The 19,249-nt window shown below is 34.3% G+C and overlaps 1 protein-coding gene across 3 annotated transcripts in view; it reads left to right on the top strand.

Annotated features, from left to right (window-relative positions):
* LOC135849338 (uncharacterized) overlaps positions 1-19,249 on the top strand; it is a 181,731-nt gene that overhangs the window by 41,450 nt on the left and 121,032 nt on the right. The gene's annotated exons all lie outside the window — the stretch shown is intronic.

The following is a 19,249-nucleotide window of genomic DNA, read 5'->3' on the forward strand; positions in this document are numbered from 1 at the left end:
TTTCACGCTGTAAACGAGTATTTACTTAGCGAACTTTGTAGGTCTAGGTACTTATCATGGGTTTGTAATGTCGAGTTGTTGTTAGGTTAGGTATGAATTTGGGTTCGAACGACGCGATAAAGAATAACGCAATGGATTTATTGATTTACTTATTAGATAATATTGTTATTATTTAACGATGAAAATAAATTTATTTTTGCATTCGTTTTACATATTTTTCTTAATGATTTTTTTCATTATTTCTTAAATTTGATGAATCCTATAGTAAAAATTGTAGGTAAGACGAATTTAATAATATTTTGAGAACTCCACAACTTTGCTAAAATGATGAATTTTTAACGATTGTAAAACGCCATAAAATTTATTAGAAATTATAATTTTTTCAATCTACCCATCTTCAAATTGTTCTTGGAAGGCTAAAAATGGCAGCGAATGGTAAAGTCATAAGTCATTACTCATAATGATTCGAGAAGGTTCAAAAAATGACGAGTCCCGATAAGAAAATTTTTTGGCCCCATGACAGTTCTGGACATGATCACTCTTAAAATGTTGTAATAAATGTCCCGAATACGAATCCGTGGTTAGTTGACCAAAAATGACCATTTTTTGGGCTCCAGGGGTCCTCCAAAGTTGTAAATAAAAAAGAATTTTAGGAACCACTGAGTATTATTTTCAAAAACTTTTTTAGCGTAAAATATCCATTCGAACTCGATAAACGTAACGTTAAGTGAGGTGATTTTTCTATTTTTGACTTTCGGGGGCAGAAATGTGAGGGGAGTTGATTTTTGGAAAATTTTGGAACCATCAATTTTGAACCTACCTCTTTGAACCCCGCTGAAAAGCATTTCACAGTTTATTAGTATCTGAAAGACCTCCATCCTACCACATTTTGAGCTCAATAAAATTTTGCGCTGGTGCTCAAAGAAACCAGCAATTTGCGCCAAATGTCACGTTTTGAGATACATATATATTCAATTATTCGGATGAAAAGGTTTTGTTAAGCTCCGAGTATATTCGTAATTTTGATCCCCCTTTTTTTTAGTGTGCCCCACCTTATAGGCACTCCTAAAAAAGAAGTTTGAGCATATTTTTTCAATTGAGCTTTTTCTAGGTCAAATTCTTAGATTTTACTCTTCCAAAAAACGTTAAAATCACGTTTTCACGATCTCAACGAAGATAAAATCTCAGAATTGGACCCAAAAAAGCTTGCTAGAAAATAATGCACCAAGAGCAGGGTTGTTGCGGATCACGAAAATTTGATCCGATTCACGGATCACGAATCATTCAGAAATTTGTGATCCGGATCACGGATCAAAGATCTCCCGGGAAATTGTGATCCGGATCACGAATCACGAATAACTCCAGAAAAAAATGATCCGGATCAAGTTTTACGGATCATTTTTCGGATCATTTCAAGGAAATTCTATTAGGTACTTATAAGGTACTAAATTGTTTTTTTAAAATTAAAGATTGAACAAAAACGTGAAAAACAAAGTAGTCTCCATTTTATTTTCAAAAATTGCAATAACACATTATACAGGGGTGGAAAAAGTCAGCCTCATCTTGCAAATTTCAGAAATTGAAAGATGAAATTTTCACATTTCAAAAAGTTTGTTTTTTGTCAATAGATCAAAAACTAAGCATCCTAGAAAAAAACTAATGACATTATGTCGATTGGAAATTTAATTCTCAACAATTTTGGTCATACGTAATTTTTTCATAGGACGCTTCCTTTCGCCTCCAGATCGATTTTTATGAAACACAGTTTGCAATTTTTTCAAAAAATAATTTCAAAGTTTTAGTTTTTTGTCAAAAAATCAAAAACTAAGCATCCTAGCGAAAAACCAATTATTCGTTATCATTAAATTGAGTTCAACTCCATTAATTTTTAATAAAATCGAATTTTCAAAGGAGAAACATGCAGCAATGCAGCATTACTGGTGAAAAAAATGATCCGTGAAAAAATGATCTGCGGAAAATTTTGAATCGGATCATAGATCACGAATCGTTGTGGTATAATGATCCGGATCACGGATCACGATTCCTACTGCAGAAAATGATCCGGATCACGTAATGATCCGGATCACAACGACCCTGACCAAGAGCTATTTTCGCTGTTTTCAGAAATTCGCCTGAAATGAAAAAATCAACGTTGGCAGTTAGCGATCTAAGGTGATTAGGTGTGCATTTTACTGATCTGAATTTATTATTGTGGTTTTGCTGTGAATATTGATTCCAAGAATTACTTTAATCATACCTACCTTATTTTTCACCCCCCCCCCCCGCGAACAAAAAAAGTTCCATGTCGAATGAAACTACAATCAATCGATTTCAAAGGTTGAAAACGTGTACCAACGTCAGCTTTTTACGATGGAGATTGAAAATACTTATAATTGATCAATTTCAAACTTTGATCATACCCTCCTTATTTTTCACCCCCCTCCCCAAAAAAAGCTCTATTTCGAATGAAACTGCAATCGATCAATTTCAAAGCTTGAATAAGTGTACCAACATCAGCTTTTTACAATGGAGATTGATTACCCCCCCCCCCCAAAGTTCCATGTCGAATATTGAAAATACATATAATTGGTCGTTTTCAAACTTTAATCATACCCTCCTTATTTGTCACACCCCCTCCCCCCGAAGAAAGTTCCAAACTACAAGTAAATTACAGACTTTTTAGAATTACTTTAATCATACCGACATTATTTTTCACCCTCCCCTCCCCCCCCCCACCAAAAAAAGTTCCATGTGGAATGAAACCACAATCGATTGATTTCAAAGGTTGAAAAAGTCTACAAACATCAGCTTTTTACGATGGAGATTGAAACTACATACAATCGTTTGATTTCAAAGGTTACCTTATTTTTCACCCCCCCCCCCCACAAAAGAAATTCCATGTTGAATGAAACTGCAATCGATCGATTTCAAACGTTGAAAAAGTGTACCAACGTCAGCTTTTTAAGCTTTTTACAATGATGATTGAAACTACATACAATCGATTGATTTCAAACATTAGTTTAGGCTCAAATCTGTCTTCAAAACTTGGGCGAAAATCAATTATTGAGCTTCTTTGAGCTTCACAGCACAACTATTCTTTTGATGCTCTTTCAAGATATAATATACGTACTTCTTTGTACATGTCAAATGCGCTGTGTATGTTAAAATCAATTATTGAGCTTTTTAGCCACATTTTTGTAAAAAATGATGGCTATTGCGGTAGGCCCAACTTTGGATAAAAAGGTCGGGGGTCAAAAATTTTGATAGTTCTCGACGTTTTGAGCTCAAACTAGACGATTCCCAGTATGTCAGTTTTTATATATATATATACATATATAGATATATTTGCTTGCGACCAGATATGTCAACTATGCTTGGCATATATGCAGAAAAGTGAACAAAATTTTAAAATTGGCATAATTTCTGTTCTAAATCACTTACCAAAATTTTATTTGCAGATTCAATCTAATATTTTAAAAATCTATGTGTTGAAAAAACTATTCAGATTTTTAGGCTAAATTTTGAAGAAAAATTTTGAAAATGGAGTTGAAATAATTTGAATTTTAAAAAAGTGAAAACACCACAAGAAAGCTTGAACTCCATAAAAATTTTTGATGTTTCTAATTTTTCCATGTGCCAATAAAATACTGAAAAATTTCAAGTCAAATTTGTTGTCCTGTACACTCAGGATCGATGTATTTGCATACATATCCACCAGCGCATCACATTCTACTTACCACAAATCAACTGTAGACCCTGCGTTCGTCCTCGCGCCTTGATTTCTAAGCCATGCGCGCTCTGCTGGAAGTTTCTGAAAACTCATAGTTGACTTGTATAGTAAAATTAACCCATGACTTGTCAACTATAGTTGAGAAGTTGGCCAGTCCACTTGTATAGTAAAATTAACCCATTGATTAGTTGACAAGTCTGGTTACTATATATATATCTATATATTTATATAAAAACTGACACACCGGGAATCGTCTAGTTTGAGCTCAAAACGTCGAGAACTATCAATGAGGTACATGAACCCTCTCACCCCCTCCTCTAAATAACTATCACCGAGTCAAAATTATTTTACGATGCATCCCCCCCTCATGTTGTTCCAGTTCTGTGATCAAACAAGTCGACGAAACCAAAATTCACTTAGGTAATTGATTTTTTTTTCCATTTTGGACTCAATTTTTGGAAGCACAGCATCACTCTTTTCTTCTTCCCTCATAACTCTTCCGGGTCAAAAATGCATCGTAATTCGTAATGAAGCATGTAGGTATGTTGGGATTTTAAAATAAAAACTGGTTTCTTCGAGTACAGTTGAAAAAAAAAGTTTTCACCGCGTATGTCTATGTTAACTTCCATAAAAGAAACATTTTTGAGCTGAAATTTTCATGATCTTATTTTTTGGGGATTGATGATTATGAATAAATCTAGCTATTGGGAGCGATGAAATATGAAAAAAAAAATTCATCGTGTAAAAATCAGTGCTATCACACTTGAGAAGGGAGGTATCTTACCTCTGCTCTTTTCCTCCGCAAGTCAATCCGGGTCTTTCCTATCCCAAATACAATAATTCAAAGATTTTCTTATATTTTTCAGACAAAAAAAATCTTTGAATTGAGCAAATATTGATTACTTGAAAAGTTTTGAGACCCAACCACTTACCGCTCCCCCATAAAGCCAATGGGTTCCAAATTATTTCGCGATGATGCTGGAGTTTTATGATCAGAACAAAAAAGTCAAGACGAGGTCAGATTTGAAGCACAATAGATTTTTTTTTCATTTTCTCCTCTATTTTGGGGACCTGCGACCTGCAGCTCGAGTTTCCTACCGCCACCCCCTTCGAAAAAAATGAATCTTGAGGTCCAAAACGCATCGCAACGGAACGAGTAGGCACGTGTATATTGTAGGCTTTTAAAGGAGGAAAAATCTTACGACTCTTAATGCTGAAAAACAGAGAATAGGTAAAACGGGTTTTTACCATTCTTCCCTGTGTTGATTTTCATAAGGAAAAGGGAGAGCTTGCGGCATGAGTTAAAATCCATTTTCTAAGTTGAAATTTAAAGGATCTCACTGTTTAGCTGAAATGAATCAAATAAATTCTGGAATCCGGAAATGTTCATAATAGAAAAAAATTGGGGCACAGGAGCCCCCCCCAAGAGGGGCCACACCGAATCAAAATTATTCTTCGGGACCCGTATTTCTTACTCACAGGATCAAAGAAGTCGATGTGATGACAAAACGTACCTTACATAAATAATAAAAATCCGATTTTCAAAATTTTGAAGAATTTGACCCCCTCCCTCCTGCTCTCGCTCAGGAAGCACTCGAGACAGACTGATGAGCAAGAGGTAAATGGGGGTTATAGATGCTCCAAAATTTGGAAAATAATATTTTTGTTTTTTATGTACGTTTTGTCATCACATTGACTACTTAGAACCTATAAAAGTAACTATGACTCCGTGTGGCTTTTTTTAGGAGGGTAGGAGGTTCATGTACCCCTATTGTCTTTAAATTATGAACATTTTCCGGACTCGAGAATTTTGTGAAGGAGGGGTTTTTGAATGCCTCGAAATATCAAAAATGATTTATTGAGGTGATTTTTGAACGTTTTGCCTCCGCATTAACTTCGTTGATTCTAATAACATAATATGAATGAAAAGTGAGCACAAACGTGAGTACCTACACAACTAATAAAAATCCGATTTTCAAAATTTTGGAGAATTTGACCCCCCCCCCCTCCTTCTCTCGCTCAGAAGTCTGTCCGGAGTGCTTTATATCCAAAATACTTTCAATTAGAGTATTTACTTCGACTTTTCAGTCAAAGAATTCTCGAATTTGACAAAACTTTCATAAAAAAAAATTTGGGGGACATGAACTCCCCCCCTCCGGGGGTTTATGGGTCAAAACTATTCTACAATGTGCACCGCAGACGGTTGTTCTAGTTTTGTGATCAATCAGACCGCCGATGAGACCAAAATTCACTTGTAATTGATTTCCCCCCATTTTGGACTCAATTTTTGGGGGCCCAGCTCCACCCCCTCCACCGTACCTCTTCCAAGTCGAAAATGCACCGTTATTTGTAATGAAGCAAGTACATATAACATATTAGGGAATTTAAAGTAAAAACGAGAAGAAGAAAAAACGTTGTCACCATGTTTCCGTACGTCAACTTCCGTAAAGGGGGGGGGGAGAGCTTAGGGCACTGGTCAAAATGAAATTTTTGAACTTAAGTTTTAAGGATCTCATTTTTCAGCGATAATGAATCAATTTAGCTGTTGAAAGCAATGAAATTCGAAAAAGAACAAATCTGCTTAGTTTAATAGGGGTAACGTGTAATCCTAATAAATGGTGGAAAGCCGTATTTTAGTGTGGGGTGGGGTTAGAGGGTTATGGGTGGCAGCACAAACCAGCACAAACGAAGCACAAACGACACATATATTTTTCTCTTCCCAACCTTTCGTCTAACCCCCTTTTTAAAATTCATTTCTCCAGCCCCCCCACAAATAACCCCTCGATACCACAGGAAGGGGGCCAGCACAAACGAAGAAATTTTCAGCACAAACCAGCACAAACGTAGCACAAACGATTGACACTAATTTGGACACTCTATGTGAAAGTGGGGGGGGGGCTACGTTTCTACAGCCCCCCAAAGGTCCTCTCAAATACCTCAGGGAGGGGGTCAGCACAAACGAAAATAGCTTCAGCACAAACCAGCACTAACGTAGCACAAACGATTTACACCGTTTTGGACCCTCTACGCGAAAGTGGGGGGGGGCTCCCGTTTCTACAGCCCCCCCAAAAGTTCTCTCGAATATCTCGGAAAGGGGGGCAGCACAAACGAAAATATTTTCAGCACAAACCAGCGCAAACGTAGCACAAACGATTGACACCATTATGGACCCTCTACGCGAAAGTGGGGGGGGGGGGCTCCCGTTTCTACAGCCCCCCAAAAGTTTTTCAAAATATCTCCGGAAGGGGGGCAGCACAAACGAAAAAATTTTCAGCACAAACCAGCACAAACGTAGCAAAAACGAATGACCTATTTTTGAAGTCGATCGGTGGCGGTGGGGGGCCGGGGAAATGCACCTGTTTACCTCTACAAGTGAAATGTTGCCTGCGTTTTACCTCTATAAGTGCAAATACCTCTTTAACTGAAAGGTACTGAATCATTCAGCCTCTATAAGTGAAAGAGAACTTGTTAAGTATGTCTGGAATTTTTCTGTTTAATTTAATTTTTATATTCTCAACATTTTCAAAATCAGCATCTTGAATGGTCCGAATGAAGCGTGGGCAAAAGTTTTGGAAAATTTGTGATTTAAAAAGTAGAACAACATTAATTTTAATGAAAGAATTCATTTTTCTCGTGCTTTGTTTGGAGCAGCAGGAGGATCTACTTGATGAACACTTCACTGCTTTGATTAAAATTGATAGTGTGGCACATCGTTCGGCAGAAGTGCAATCAAAAATTGATCAGTTTTTCAAATTATAAATTCATAATACGTTCGAGCTGTTCATGTATCAATTTGTAAGAAAAATCAATAAAAATATCAATTTGTAAGAAAAATCAATAAAAATTCAATTTTTTCCATTTTTTTTATCCAAACTTCGATAATTGAAAATTGACCAAAAAAAAAAAAACTCTAACTGAAACCTTCGTACGTGAAAAACTTGATAAGTGAAACAAAAATTTTCTTCCCTTGAATTTTCACTTATCGCGACGCCACTGTATAATGTACTCGTATACATTAAATGCGCTACTTATGGGCGAAAATCAATTTTTGAGCTTTTTTAAGCTTTACGGTGCAACTTTTAGAACTTTTGATAAAAACCTGCACATCTACGGTTCAAAAGCTATTTTTTGAGAGGTCACTGAGCGAAATCGGTTCAGCCGTTGCTGAGATCTCAGCGTCATAAGAATCCGGTCATACTATATTAATATAGAATAGATTTTGAGGTGTGTACCATTCACTGATCCAATAACTTCTTCTTCGTCTCTAATAATTCGAAGATCCATTCGTCAGAAGCCGAAATACATATGTACTTATATACTCATGTCGAATTAAGTAGATGCACTTTTTCATGAATTCCTTGAAGCTAATCCACAATTTTTTGGTTCAGGTCTGTGATCTCTTGGCTTATGGCACGTCATCGAATCTTATCTGGGTACACAAAAATACTCATCATAACTTTAGGATCTTTATCAGTATCCAAAACCATTTGAGCATATTTGTGATATTTCTCGGTGATTTTATCTGTTTTCGTGGGTGTAACCATGTAATATTCATCTACGAAGTCTTTAGCAGGTGGCGAATCGCAATAAGTCTAAAAAAATTGAATATTTTACCTACATGTACGTATATCTGGAGTAAAATCAATTCATTTGTGCAATTTTCAGAATCAGAACTTCAAAAGTGTTCTTTCGCATGCTTACTTCGGTCACAACTGAGCTCAGGATTATAAAAATCACGATGTGATTCATCATTACCATACTTCGAATTTTCGGGACTTTCGATGTTCTTTACTTTTACTCCTACCTATCCTTTGAAATCGGACCGAAAGTTATTTTACGTGATGTAATTCCTGTGAATAAACGTGGACCTTGATGGCAAAATTAATGTAATGCAAAGTAAGTATGAGAGAAGATCTTTTATACCTGATGCGCTGTCGGACATGAACTAGTATGAACAAAGAATGGCTTGATATCGTGGTTGCTCCAACAACTTATTCAGTCTCAACGCAATTGAATATTGGCTGGCATTGAGAAATGTATCCAACGTGTGTACACTGTACGTGTACCTATGTACTTATTGATTAATTTCCTTGTGACAGTGTTTCTGAATTATGTTATAACTTGTTGTTTATTCAACTTTTTCCATGTACTTAGTCATACATTTTTCGCTATTGGGGGAATGTTGTTTTTCAATTTTTACCAAAAAGCGGTAGGGTTTTTTGCTATTATGCATAGGACATTATCTAATGGGAATTTAATTTCCGATTTTTTGGTTTTAAAAAAAATCAAATTTCGAGCATTTCCAATGCAACAAATTAAATTTTCATGTAGCGATTCTCATCCTTTTTTAGCATTATCGCAGCTTTTCTATCTTTTTGTACAAGTGGTCCCGTTTTCAAATTTACGTTTCAACACGTAGCAGCGTGCTCTAGGTACTGTTACAGAAGCATTTTGAAAATTTTCCTCATAGGTCCTTCAGCCTACGAGCGCCTGGCTTACCCATGATTCAGTATTTTTCTTATTATTTGCAGGTATTTTTAAACAAATTTATTTAAAACACATTTTCTTTCATGTTCACAGATTAAAAGAACCATCCAATATGTTTCTTATAAAAATAAAATATTCAAAATTTACCCATGTCCATCAGGTGTCCCTGAGGGCTCCAACTTGGGTCCCCTTTTCTTTCTTCTGTTTGTAAACAACCTATACCATCTGTGATACATAATTCAAAAATACAGATTTTTGCTGACCAGTGGCGTAGCCAGAGCATATCTGGAGGGGGGGGGGTTGGTCCAAATTTTTTTTCATGATGAGAGAAAAAACAATTAGCCGGAGCATAGCGAGGGCAAAAGCTTCTGGATAGTATGATTTTGATATGGAAAAGAACAATGCTTTTTTATAGGAGGAGATTCATTATTTATGCTTCAGAATTTCAGTTTTTGGACGATTTTTTTGTTTTTAGAAATTTCAGGTCTGGAAAAGAAAAGCAAAAAGGCCCGAACAAAGTGAGGGCAAAAGCTCTCGAAATATCATGTTCTGCGAAGTAAAAAATTTTTTTAATGCGAGCAGTTCAGTAAATTATAATTTTTTTTACAAGAAGTCAATTTCGTAATTTCGTTTGACATATTCAAGAGTTAGGTAGCTCTATGTACCTTGCACAGGTACAAAAAAATTTAGAAATAGAAAAACTGTACTCAGCTGAGCAATGAGAGCAAAATATTTCAAAAATGTGCCATCAAGTTTCAAAAAAGTCAGCAAATAAGTCTCTTTCTTGAGACTAAAAATTTTAAAACAGGTACCTAGGAATAGCTAAAATGAACAAAAAACGTAATATTTGAGAATTTAAGTAGCCAGAAGATATGAATGTGAAACGAATTGATCGTAGTTCATAGCTATTGACTTATTGTTACCTATTTATTCATTACAATACCCCAACTATATGGTTTGTCATAATATTATGCATGTGCAGTGGATAAATGAGAAATTTTAATCGTAAAATTTTAGCAGTGACCCTGCGCCAATGGGGGGGGGGTCTCGACCCCCAAAACCCCTCTGGCTATGCCTCTGTTGCTGACAATGTAAGTAAAGATATACAGGAAAATTAAAGATATCAAGGATTGTCAGGGTCTTCAAGCAAATTTTTGATAGGTTTGTGAAATGGAGTATCAAGAACAAACTGTCCCTTAACATCTCCAAATGCGCAACAATGACATTTAATCGAAAAAAAAATGTTTTGAAGTATACTTATACAGTTAATGAGGAAGAACTTTGTGGCTTGACTACTGTTTGGGACATGGGTATAAATCTTAATGTGGGACTTACTTTCAAATGTTACGTTAATACTGTGTTAGCGAAGGCAAGGAGGATGGCCTATTTTGTTGTCAGAAATGCAGTGCACTTCAAGAGGATAAGTACACTCAAGGTCCTTTACCTCTCATTCATAAGATCAATACTTGAGTTTGGTTGACTAATTTGGTTCCTTCATGCTAAAAAATTTATAAAAGAGCTTGAAAAAATTCAAAATGGATTTCTGAAATACCTATATTTTAAAACTTTTGAATATTATCCCCATGATCTATCACAAAATGAGCTTTTCGAAGGGTTTGAAGTTGATTTGTTAGTAAAGAGAAGAGAGAAGACTGCATTGATGTTCTTATACCATCTTATCCACTGCAATGTAAAAGATAGTAACTGTGGTATAGATACCTATCTAACCCTCATCTATAGGATTCTAATAAGTAAAGAAAAATGAAACTAGAGTTCGTTAGTTGATTCCGTTGGATAAAAGTTGAATTTCAAATACGTCATAAAACGGATCAACTAACTTATGAATTTATGCTGAATAGATATAAGTGTGTATGTGCGTTCTTTTTCGCATATATTACTTTTAATTATGTTTGATTTGTCAATTATGTTCATTGTAAAATGAAAAAGATTTATTACAATGATTTGAACTGAATTAATTCTTTTTTTACCGATATACTGTGAAGTGACTTGTTGGTTATTATTCATCTGCGAAATGAGTTTCATTATGGCAGCTTAAAGCCTAGCACAGAGGTGCCAATGGTATTCGACATGTAGCTGAGAAACCAAGTCCCTTACTAGGTTAGATATGCATTTATTTATATGCGACATGAAATACCTAATTGTGTAAAGAATGATATAGTCTGATTTTTGACTTTGTTTTATTTATTTTATTCGATATGATTTAATTACGAATCTCAGGTAGGTTTACCTACCTTCTAAATTTGACTGATATATCTCGATTATGAGATCACTAGACACCCATTTGGAACTACATGAGAATTGTAATGAATCATACATTGTATGATGTTTTCAAAATACTAAATTACTTATGAGTTTATCTCGTACCTTCTTAGTTATACCTACCAAATCCTCTTTTCTTTTATGTGTAGAAGATTCTTTATTTAGATGAATTCTGATATAATTAGTCATATATGTGATGTCTAGAAGGTTTTGTTTCCTAATGTACGTTTCCTATTTCCCTAGTCTCTTCCTATTTCATCTACCTATCTTCTATGCTCACTTTACCCATTTGTTAAATCCACTCATTATCCTATCTATGTGAAACCATTATTCCTTGTCCCAAAATTTTATCCAAATTTATTCTCTTATAGACACCACATAACCTTTTGGGGAAAATTAATTTCTGGGCCCCAAAAATCCACTCCAGGAAAAAAAATATTCTCTCTACACAAGTGTCTCCTATGAATAACATCATGGGTATCTCTGACATTCTCCTCTCATCCTCTGTAGGTGTGTGGATGCAGACATCTATAGTATGGGTAGGTCTACTTTCAGGCATGTGGCGGAGAAGGCATGGGAATAGGAGCGTGGGTGCAATAGGAGGCGTATTTGGATTCCTTACTCGAGAAATCTAATGTTAAAAAATACAACCCTCTGATTGGCCAAAAATGCTGTCACTAACTGCTATCACTCACTACCGTTCTTATCATCCCATTTTCTCGTTCGCGGTTTTATCTCTGAAATAAATCATTATTTTATTAATTTAGGTAATTACTTTTTAGTTTTTTATCCAACTGCCAAGTGAGGGAATAAAATATGTTAGTCATAAAATAAAGGTTTTCCAGCAATCTCGACTTTTCAGTTATTTAGTTCCCGCGTTTTACGCAATCGCTTATATGAAGTAAGTAAACACTTTGATTGAACACAGCGAATACTTCTAGTAAAAATGTTGAATATTTTAAATAATAAAGTTAGCGAGTTGTTTAGCTGTGTTGCCTGTTATGTTTATCGTGTATCTGCATTCATCTATCATTTAATCATTTTATTCGTACAGTGCATGATTATAATTATTGAGATCGGAGATCCGATCCGAATGATGCGGATAAGTCCATAAGAATTCGATTCAGAGCAGGGTTTGTTTCACTAAATTCAAAACTGAAACGCTTGCTTGATCCTGTATGTCTTTGTAATGGTAGTTGGTAATTAACATTAAATATTCGCGAAATGCAACAATATATGTATTACAAATATAATACAAGCACCAGAAGGCGAAAGTGAGCGTTTTTAATTTTCATGGCAAATTGGTGAGTGTAAATTCGCGAAGCATTGTTTTGTATGATATTGTTCTGATTGCTGATAGTTTGAGTGAATATTGTTATTTAATATTTATAATATTTATGTAGAGACAAATTGAAAACTAGAGTAAGCGAGTTGAAAAGAAAATTACCTGTAGCAAAACAGGTGTAGTGAAATCCAAATTGAGATTATTGCAGGTTGCGGAACAGGTAGAAGATAAAATTATTAATAATTATCTGGAAAATGCATATTTTATTTTCTTTAGTTGAGTTGGAAAAAAAGTAATACTTCGGAGCTAGAAGATAGCAGAAAAAGCAAAGCGTGATGATAAGAAATGTTGTGGGTGGGGCAATAGCAGAATGGTGACGGCATTTTTGGCCAATCAGGGGGCCGTATTTTTTAACATTGGATTTCTCAAGTGAGGAATCCGAATACGCCAATAGGAGCTGCTTATGAGCCATTTCATATCAAATTTTTTTCTGCCCTTTGTTTGTTTTTTTCTTTAGTTTAAAAAAAGAATTGTTTTTTTTCTATTTGGTTATGTACTTTTTCTTTCCTTTTTTTGCTCATTTTACTTTTTTTTTCCAATAAGAACAACTACGTGTATATTGTATGTAGGTACTAATGTTTCTTTTGTTTCTTGCTGATTTACCTTTTTTTTTTGATTTTCTTGTTGTAAGTCATAGTTTTTCAGATCTATTTTAGTTTTATCTCTTAGCTGTAAACGGTCTATCCTGTAATTGGTGTACGCTGTTGTAGAGACCTAAATTGTAAAATACAGTGGAGTCTTGATAACACGAAGCTGAAGGGAAAAGGAGTTGACTTCGAGTTATCGGAGTTCGAGTTATAGAGGTTAATTTTTGGTATATTTCGAGTTAGGGAAGTTTTGAATTGGATGAGTGTTTTTTTTTACCAGAATGAAATGAAAACATGTATTACTCCAAAAAAACTCTTCAAAAAAGAATTACACCCCGCCCTCTCCACGATTCCTAATGAACCTACTCCATGAACAAAAATTAAAAATTTCAGTAAGAAAATGTTATGATATCATGGTGGAATCCGCCCCTAACAAAAACAACCTACCACTTCACCATTTATCGTATAAGACAATCTATGAAACAGCTAATGAGCCAAAAATTTGGGGGCTGACAAATCTTCCACACTCCAGAGTCAAGTTAGATTACTAAACTTATTTGAGGGATCTGTCCGCCCAAATTTTTGGCTCATTAGCTGTTTCATAGATTGTCTTATACGATAAATGGTGAAGTGGTAGGTTGTTTTTGTTAGGGGCGGATTCCACCATGATATCATAACATTTTCTTACTGAAATTTTTATTTTTTGTTCATGGAGTAGGTTCATTAGGAATCGTGGAGAGGGCGGGGTGTAATTCTTTTTTGAAGAGTTTTTTTGGAGGATATCAGTACTTTTTTTTCTATATTATTGTGATGAAGTGTTTAATCTAATGAATGAAAATAGCGTTGGTGGCAGGAGCATGCAGAGAGTGGACAGATTACTGGACATTTGTCATTAAACTGACTGGAATAAAAACAGTGGGTTTTTAAGGGTGATGGAGGAAGGGGTTGACCAAAAATTCGCCGATCAGTAAAAAAAAAGACTTTAAATTTTGTCAAATAAAATGACACAATAGCGAATACAAATTTCTAAAATGAAATGAGAGATGAAATGACAAGTTTACCAATAATTGATAGAAATACCTATTAAAAAATTATTATTTTAGTTTTTGAATTTTTTGAAGTTTCAAAATGGAATTTTTTAGTTTAGGAAAAGGATAGAAAAAATAGCTGAGTGATTCGAGTGAAAAAACGTTCAAAAATTCAAGAGGTGAGAAACGATGTGTTTTTCAGGTTCCATTTTTTGGCTTAAAAATTTTGGAATTTAAATGTCAACTTTTTAATGAAAACCAAACAAACCTGAACAAAGTAAAGCAAAACGTCATTTCAAAAAGTAAAAAAAAACATGTTTTTTCAGGTGAAAAAATGTATCTTGTTTGTTTTAAATAAATTTGCGTAATGAAATTTTTTCCATGTTTACTTTAAAAAAAAAAAACAAGGGCAAAAGAAAATTTGTACTTTCGGAAGTGAAAAACAACGTTTTTTTACAATATTTTTAAAAATTGAACATACCTATTAAATAAAAATCATATTGAAAAAATCAGCTTACAAAATTAAAAATTGAAAAAAATTTTTGATTCTGATGGGGTTCGAACCGGAGTCTACTGCGTGGCGAGCAGAAGCTTAAAGCAAGCAGCCACTTGGGCTGCTTAGAAAACGGCGCATTTCAACTGCATACAACGCTCACCTTGTAATGGCAACACGTGTTGTGCTTTAAATTTAACGGACATTTCGATATTGAACGTTTATGTGCAATAATAATTATTATTGCGCATAAATGAAAGCTCATATCAATTTGAAAATATTAAAAGGCACTTCCGTGGTGTTTGGAGTATATGTGAACATAATTTCAACGTGATTGGGACTTTATTCCAAGCTGCAGCTTTTCTTAAAAAATGGATTGTTGGCCATTTTTTGAGTATAATTAAACTACTTCATTAAGAAAAGCTACAGCTTCGAATAGGGCACAAATCACGCTGAAATTTTGTTCAAATGTACTTTGAACATCGTAGATGTGCCTTTTGATGTACGTACATCTATCCCAGCTTTGGTTTGATTGTACTTTGGATAAATATACTGCTCGTTTTTTCAAAATTTGTCATTTTTCAGCATCTTTAGACTCCACTCAAGCTTGATGTAATTGGGCTACAAAGCTCAATTTTTGCATGAACATCAAGTTTGTGGTGGAGAAGTGCCTTTTGATATTTTGGGTCAATTTTGAAAATTTTTGGGGCCCAAAAAGGGGGGGTGCAGGGTCAATTTTCAAAAAATTTACAATTTTTTGCTTTCAGTCAGTAATGGTTGACAAATCAAAGCTATATTCCAAATTTCATCAAAATTGGTTCGGCCAATCCTTCTAACTTTGAGTGGAACTTGAAGAAGAATTTTACCAAAATGACAAAAAACAAGGTACTTGAAACTTTGCGAATTTTTATCGTACAAAAATTATTCTTATATATTCTGAAAGGTCTTTGAAAAATAAGAAAAAAAGTATCTATGCGTTTTTTGAATAAACGCATAGTTTTTGAGAAAATTGCGTTGGAAATATTCTGGGCTAACATTATGAAATGATTTGAGAATATAACTCCGTCTGGCGTTGCGCCGCCTACGGTAACGCGTTTCATGACGCGTTTGAAACTGCGGGAGGGCGGGGTGGCAACGCTACCACGTCGCCTGATACCTATGTACGAGTAAAGCATGGAATGGGATTGTACAATAGGTACCATTGAAGATAACCAATATAAGAATGTGAAAGAGTTTTGTACCAATGAGATTCGAAATTACAAGTGTTTTCAACAAGAAATTCGACTTATAGATGAGGCAAAATGTTAGAGGTTTTTTCTTGTCTTTTTCAAAAATTTTACTTCGAGGTAAAGAAGTGAATTTTACATAGAGGGCCATATCACAGAACACAACTTATGCTTGACTCAACTATGAGATTTTCCCAAGTCATAAGTAAAATTCGCTATCATAGAACAAAAGTAAACAAAAGTTAAGTTGAAGTTTTTCTTTTACTGGTATCATAAAACAAATGTAAGCTTTCTATATCATGCTATGTTGCCAATAACAATAAAGCTGCAAGATCCTGTAAGAACCAATCAAATTGCTAATAAATGAAAATTTTTCGTATAATCTGTGGATAATTCCAAAAAAATAAAATCGTTTCTTTTTGTTTACACGAGTAATCAACTCGTAGCTCACGTACATAGCGTTTTTGACAATGTTTTCTTCTTTTCCTTTTCTGATTTTACGAGATCAAATTTCAAATTTATCAAATTTATGTGAAAACGTTGTTACTTGTTTGATATTAACGAGAGAATATGAAAGAATGAAAAATAATTCAGAAATGTTGTTGTGATAAGCTGATGAATGATAATGAAATTACGAATCACAAAAAATGGGCAAAAGAAAAATGAGTTAAGTTAAGAATACTCAAAAAATAAAAATAAATGCCAAATAATGTATTTGTTTTGTATGTACAGGGATTATTGCGAGATATATTCCTACCGTACGATTATATCATCTATTATTATCTTCAAATTGTTTAGTTCAGTTCAGATATACGATGAAAATTGTAGTGAAAAATTTTTCAAACAAATAACAAATGCATAGAAACCAATTCAGCATAACATTTCACCTCATAAATTCACTATACACAGTTAATTTATTATAAAAAAAAAAACACCCCTGAAAAATAATAAAGTAACTACAAAACGTATTTTTATTCTAAACATTTTGCTCAAGCTGAGCTTAAGACTTCAAATTTGGCCTCTCAAGTTTTTTGTTTACAAAACAGTTTTCAAGTTGGAAAAAATCCATCTATGATACAAAAATTTGCTTAGGCAGCCATGTAAGTCCGAAAGTAAGCATAAGTAACGTTCTGTGATATGGCCCTGAGTCTTATGGAGAGTTGAAGGGAAACAGACTTTGCCTCGAGTTATCGGAGTTTTCGAGTTAACGGAGTTTGAGTTATCGAGACTCCACTGTAAAATAAAAAACTTCTGTAACCTTTTATGTATTTTATTTTTTTTGTGCATACTTAATTCGTCGTCGTCATAGTCGCGCTCCTTTACAGGAGATAGCGTATATGTCCATTTATATTAGCCGGTATCTAGCATATCTGATCATTTCTTTCAGGGTCTTACAAGGAGAGTTGGCCGGTGAGTTTGTTGTTAATAGTTCCGATTATTTCCTCCCTCTCATCGATCTTCCTTGGATTTTCCCCTGTACCACTAGCATGAAAATACCATTTTCTCATATTTTATGTGCTATGTACTTTAGCTTTCTGTTTTTGATACCTTCAACTACAACTTTCCGCTCCTCTCCTATTCTTGCTAATACTTCCTTGTTGGTGATGAAGTCCTTCCATGAGATCCGTAGTAGCCTTTGATAACACGACATTTCAAAAGCGGATACTTTCTTCTCGCATTCTGCACTCATGGTCCACAGTGGGCCACAGACCCCCCCCAAAAACGGTGATAATTTGAATTCAACCCTCATCCATGTGCAATACGTCGAATAATATGTTTTCGAGGTCGTAGAATTCGAATCTGCACTTATTTTTTTTGTAGGGGTGGGGGGTGAGGCGTGGGGAGAGGAAAAATTTCAAATGTTGCTTATATTGTCGTGTAATGTATCGATTAATATGTTTTCAAGGTCGTAGAGTTCGAATCCGGAGTTATTTTTTGGTAGGGGTGAGGGGTGAGGCGCGGGGAGGGGGCAACTTCACGGGTCGAATTCGTGTTTTACATATTAATATAATTATATTATTGGTAAAGTAGGTTCTGGTTATGTGTGATCTCATCGATCTCGTTTTCATTTTGGTATAGGTACTCTAAAGAGTTCAAATTTGTAAATTTAAGAATAAAGATTTATTGAGAAAAATGATATTATTTTTAATTTTATTGCTAAAATTTTGCGGTGAACTCGCAGATGTGATGGTATTACTGTTGAGGTGTGAAATGTATTCGTGTGGAAGTGTATCAGAAATGTCACGCACTGTTACATAGTAGGTATTAGGATTAAAAATATAAAAAATGCAGAAACGAGTTGAAAAATTTATTAGTTTTCCAACTAAGTACTAAAATATTTCCAAAAAAACAAGAAGAATAAAATAATACACAAATAAGTAGGTAGAAGTACTATGTACTGAAAAATAGATCAGTTTTAATTGATGATACAAAAACGTAAGGTAATTAACATAAAATGACTATTCAATAATGGTCCCCATTCGTAATGCACCAGAATAACTTAGGTTATGAATTTTTTTTTCAAAAAACATACTTCCTTTTGCACATTTTACATTATGTACGTTATTGCAAAATTTTAAATCAGCACAGATACAACGTTGGGAACCATCAAAATTTACTGACATGAAAGTCTTACAAACATTAACGGAATCGTAGGTATTGTTATAATAAAATAAAAAATTAAATTAATAATGGTAAAAAAAATAATCAACGAATTATTTTAAAAAGGTAGGTACCTAAATAAAAATTTGATATCATACCATAATTATTCGTTTTGGTACGTAATACATTTTTTGGTAAATTTTCAAAATGGAGCAGACATTGCACGAATTTGAAAATTTTACGAATACATAACATGAATTTTTAAAATAACGCAGCTGCCAAATTTGAAACAGTACGATGAAAAATGAAAAATCACACATCTTCATCACGGTTGCGGTTCTCACAATCCATCGAAGCACTACATATTTTTAAAAAACAAAGGCGCTCAGAAGTGATCATTTTTTTTAAAAGTAATTTGAAAACAAATCATGAAATCAAATGGTAATAAAAGCACGCAATTTTCTATTAATTA

The sequence above is a fragment of the Planococcus citri genome, chromosome 5 (assembly GCF_950023065.1).
Source record: "Planococcus citri chromosome 5, ihPlaCitr1.1, whole genome shotgun sequence".
Taxonomy (NCBI): Eukaryota; Metazoa; Arthropoda; class Insecta; order Hemiptera; family Pseudococcidae; genus Planococcus; species Planococcus citri.